The sequence below is a fragment of the Salvia hispanica genome, chromosome 2, assembly GCF_029641045.1.
Source record: "Salvia hispanica isolate PSC_SH4W2 chromosome 2, Shi_PSC_v1, whole genome shotgun sequence".
Taxonomy (NCBI): domain Eukaryota; kingdom Viridiplantae; phylum Streptophyta; class Magnoliopsida; order Lamiales; family Lamiaceae; genus Salvia; species Salvia hispanica.
This window is the reverse complement of record NC_142693.1, coordinates 51,692,545-51,697,914: the sequence shown is the minus strand read 5'-3', so window position 1 is coordinate 51,697,914 and position 5,370 is coordinate 51,692,545. Positions and strand designations below refer to the sequence as shown.

At 41.3% G+C, this 5,370-nt stretch overlaps 1 long non-coding RNA gene across 1 annotated transcript; it reads left to right on the top strand.

Moving 5' to 3' along the window:
- The first annotated feature begins 2,182 nt into the window (after positions 1-2,182).
- On the top strand, positions 2,183-2,852 carry LOC148932598 (uncharacterized). The gene is made up of 2 exons (XR_016134901.1): positions 2,183-2,509; positions 2,603-2,852. It is a non-coding gene; the product is annotated as an uncharacterized LOC148932598 (long non-coding RNA).
- Positions 2,853-5,370: the final 2,518 nt, after the last annotated feature.

Sequence of the window (5,370 nt, the reverse complement as noted above, 5' to 3'; positions counted from 1 at the left end):
TACTTTAATTATTGATCTTCTCTTCTTCTACCGATTAAACGGTATTCTTGAATCCACATGCATCTAGAACGAGCGAAAGGGGTTTTAATCGGTGAATTTTGGGGATACACGGATGTGTGTGAAAACGTGTGTGTGTGCGTGATCGTGTGTGTGTGTGCATGCCTCGATCGGCGTGCACATGTGTGGTGATCGTGTGCATGTGTTGTGTGTGTGGAACACTCATGTGTGATACGAATTATTGGTGATTTTGGAGTTATTATTTGAATAAAAATGGTATGTTAATCATACTTTGATTGTGATTGATGATTTTGAAAATAATCGATGGGAAAAAGGGAAACGTGAGATCATGCATAATACTGAAATCCATGATTGAAACTGATTTGTGATACGCCTAATTTAAAGGTGATACTTCGCGCTCTCAGCGTGATAAACGAGGAGAAGAGAACTCTATCGAGCTAAACCTACGAGGTGGGCTTTCTTTTAAAATAAGGACATTGTCCTAAAATGATATTGATGAGAATGAAAGATGTATTATCATGCCTTGATTTGTTTTGTCGTGCCTATCCCTCGTGGCTATGCCACTATTGATTTAATCCAATTCGGATCCTCGTAGACCGAGTGCTGGCGTACGGGTCGGCCGGTCTAGTGACCTGGATTGCAGCCGCATTCCTTGTCATGTAGAATGAGGATATGGTAAACGTCTATGAGAAAAATGGTTGCGCGACCGTGATATTTGAGAAAGAAGATATTTTGGTGCCTCGGGTCTTTCTAAAGTTAAAACCCCGATGGACACTTGAAAATGGCATGATAACTCTATTTGTGATAAAACTGTTTTCGGCAATGAGCCCATTGAGTATGTTTATCGTACTCAGCCCTGCATGTGTTTTCCTTATGTGCAGGTTGAGTGGAAACGAGCGGGCGGCGGTGTTGAGTAGAGAATAATAAAATGATCTGTTGGTACTTAAGGTGTCGTTGTGTCCTCATACATAGCCTCACTTCTTTCTTGGTCGCTTCCGCTATGCTATGCTATTTTTATGAAAACTTATGATCTTTTGGTTGGGATGAATACTTTTATTTCGTGGGTATATTTTGGATATGGAACACTTGGAAATATTTTGGAACGTTTGCTACCTTGGAGCATTTATGGTGATAGCCTTTTTATTGGTTTTCTTTGCTAAAGCATAAATTCTTTTCCTATTAAATTGTTCATTAAATGCTTTGGTGAAAATCTCTTTTCAAATGGAACCCTAGCCTATGATCTTTGATGCATTTAAGTCCGTTTAGTTAACGATCGCCGCATTTATTATACCCTAGATGGGCGGGTCGTTACATTCAGACCCCTACTATGACATATTATGATTCAGTCTCTGCGCCTCGATACCTGAAGGCGCTTGTTAGGATGGACCAGCTGGATATCCTAACTTCCGTTTCCGACGTAGAGAATGTGGTTTGATTATGTCCTTTTGATAGTTCTGCTTAACTTATTTCTTCCTTTTGTTTATCTGGTTCATAGTTTAGTTCTTGATAGCATGGAGCATCCCGACCTGTGGGAGCTTCAGTTTGTTTCTCTGTTCATGTTCTTGTTTTCCTATACTAGTCACTTTTGGGCTAGTATCATGTTTTGGAACATTATATTTTGAGTTATTCACGGCTTGGGGGGTCTGCCTAAACCCCCGCCCACTTTGGGTGTTTTTTATTAAAAAAAAAACAAAAAACAACCACCATTAATCTTTTCTCATCTAACCGATTAATAGGTGTTCTTGAACCTTCATGCATATAGAATGAGTGAAAAGGGGAACCAATGGATGAATGGGATGCGTATGTGTGTGTGTGCATGCCTCGGTGTGCGTGCATGTGTGTTGTGTGTGTGCTTGTGATGTGTGTTGTAAAACACTCATGCGTGACATGTTTTGACGTCAGATCGGGAGTTGTGGTGCGAATAGAAAGTGATATGATAATCAGGCCTTGATTTTTGAGTGATAATATAAAACGAATCGAGGGGAAAAAGGGAAACGTTGGGAACATGCATGAATTTGAGTAGATGATTGAGACTTACTTGTGTTACGCATAAATTAAAGGTGCTAACTCGCGCTCTTGGTGTGATAGCAAGAGGAAGAACGTACTTGTGATCTAAGGAGTCGAGGTGGGCTTTATTCACTAAACTCTTTTATTACCAATATATTGATTATGGTGTTATAAGGGTGGATTAAAATGTTATGCCATGCCTGTGATTGTTGATTATGTTGTGTGTCTGATGCCTAGTTTGTGAGTCCTCTCCATTAGGCTATAGGGCTATAAAACCCTATCAGGCTAGTGTACACAGTTGGAATCGGGAGCCGTCCTTGCTAGTCGGCCGGTCTCGTGGGCGAATAGTGTGGCCACACTTTCGTCGCTATGGAATTGTTGATTGTTGAGAAAATGGGAGGAATTGTTTGACTGGCCAGTCTATGAAATTATTTTGTGTTACTCGATGATATTCACTAAAAAATGCAAACTCGAGTTCACTGTGGTAAGGATGACATATCTACTAAAAATGTTTTGGCATGAGTTCACTAAGCATGTTTAAAATACTCAGCCCTGCATGTGTTTTCCCTATGTGCAGGTTGAACAGCGACGAGCGGTTGGCGGTGTTGAGCAAATAAATTGAATGATAATATGATTGTCTTGAAACATTGAGTGGGGTTGTGTCTTCATACATGACTTCACTTTTCTCTTGGTTCTTTTCTCTTGGTTGCTTCCGCTAAACATGAAACTTAGTATCGTTTGTTTTTGAACTTATTCCTTTTGGTTTAGAATATTGAGACGTAGTGCGTTTTTTGGAATTATATTAAGCCCTTGTCTTTTGAGCATAATTTATGATATCTATTCATTTTTTTTTCTTGATTAAGCCGTTGACTTATTGCTTTGATAGTTCATTAAATACCTTGGTCAAAACCCTTTAAATGAAACCCTGGCCTATGTTCTTGTTGCTTTTATGTCCGCCTAGGTAGTGATCGCCGTATTTATTATACCCTAAAATGTCGGGCTGTTACAGTTGGTATCAGAGCCTCAGTTCTTTCCGCTCTGGACCCAAGAGTCTTTTCGAATTGAAGTCTAAAAATGTGTAAATTGATTAAGTGATAATCATCGAAGGCTCAGCACCACGACTCGTCTCCGCTCAACCACGATGAATGAGGTAACAAGTATCTTGATGAATACTGTTTGAATTATGAAATGTTGGAAATTGAAATGAATGGAAATTGTTGTGACATTTGGAGATTCTCTTGGAGTATGAAATGACGAATATGCTTGAATATGAAATTTCTAATTGCGAGTATGCAAAAATGATGAATACTATTATGCAAGTGATTATATATGTTAAGACCGCTATAAGTTGAATAAATGAAATTCTATATGATTGTGATTGCTTGATTGTATGATGAACGACATTTATGAGAATGAACCTGAGCATGCTATTATACTTAGTTGTAAATCGTGTTGTGAATGAAAATTGTATGACGATATCGAACTTGGAGGCATAAAACGCCGAATGCGAGGCGAGCGACTTACGAGAACGAATTGCGAATTATCGAAACACGAAAACATACGAACCATTTGTTGTGGAAATGAAATTCCGTTTATTCTTGATATGATACTACCTTCACACCTCCATCGTTCGACACATACACATACATATCCATCATACTCTCAGCATCATTTGAAACCTCATACACTATAGATTTTTTTCGAACCTTGTGCTGATGCTGAGATTTCCTTTTATAGATGCCCAACCGGTATTATGCACCGATGCGAGACCGTAACGCAAAGATTTTGAATGGGATGGAAAGTCTTTTCTCCTGACCTACGTCACCGATTTCTACGACCACTGGATGGATGCATACGCGTATGGAGGAGCTACCCATCAAGCGGGGATCTCGAGACTTATCCACAGCCTGCCTTCTCCTTGGAGTGAATGGAATGCCCAAGCTGCGTTACCATTTACGTGGTTCAGTCCGCCCGAGTACAAGCCTCGAGGCGATATGATTGGCTAGTTAGGTGTGCTACTCCCAGCCATGGCAGCTGCGAGGGACGGACCGCCGCTTAGTCCCCCATCGCACAAGTATCCGCCGAGTCAGGCCCGTCGATGGAGATATCGTCGTGATAAGGAGCCGCATGTTGATCGTGTCCCTAGTAAACCAAGGCTCCAGACTCGTACGTCTAACCCGTTGATCATACATGGAAATGTGGAGGACATGCGTGCGATAACCCCTCCGCCCCCACATGCTGGTGGAACAAGCGAGGATGAGAAACCCTACGAGGAAGGACATGATTTGGACATGGTAAATGTTGATGAGGACGAGGACCCCGAAGAGGATATGAACGACATTGACTAGGAGTGATAGTCGTGGAATACATTGTTTTGGTTTCCCCCATGTTTTGATTGTTTTGATTGACTTTTGTCGTACCTTTCTACTTTTTGCTCTCTTTATTTATTTTTCCTCTTTGAGGAAACGTTTTTGATTGATATGCCATGGGGAGATTTTTTTTATCCTTTACTACCTTATGATGCAATGGATCTTCACATTGTCTTTCCATGCCATTGTGAAAATTGTCTATCGCTGTTTCATCACACCATCGCATTATGCCACCCTATTGCACAACTGTCTTTGAATACCTTATTGCGCCCCTATACTTGTCACTCTATTTGCATAATTGTCTCTTGATTACAATTACCTTGTTGATAAGGAGCGATGATCCTTTTGATACCCTATGGCGCAATCGATTCTTGCCATCTATGTGACGAACTTTTGATATCTTGTATACGAAAACATTTGGCCATATGCTTTAAACCAATTGTCCCATGAACCTTGTTTATCGACTGTACCCCGTGACTGTTGCTAGAATTTTGAGAATATTCTGTGTGTTGATAAATCAGAATGCTGCTGAGACGCAATAACCATAAACCGACACCTCAGCCCATAAGTGAGGAAAGTGTAACGCAGTCAAATCCGGCACCGCCGCCTCCCCCACCCCCGGTCAATCGGGAAATAGTGAAGCTGTTCTTGGAGCAGAAACCACCTATGTTTGATGGACTCAGAGAACCGGCCAAGGCCGAATCATGGATTCGTGCGATTGAGCGCATCTTCGCGATTTTGGGATGCAATGAGAGGGAACGAATGACTTGTGTGACCCACCAATTAACTGAAGCAGCTGACTTTTGGTGGGATACCAGAATGAAGACCTTGCCGCGAGACCAAGTAGAAGGGATGACATGGGAAGGTTTTAAGACAGAGATCTACAACAAGTACGTGCCAAAGAGCTACCGAAAGGCAAAGGCATCCGAGTTCTACAATCTGACCCAAGGACGCATGACTGTAACTGAGTACGATA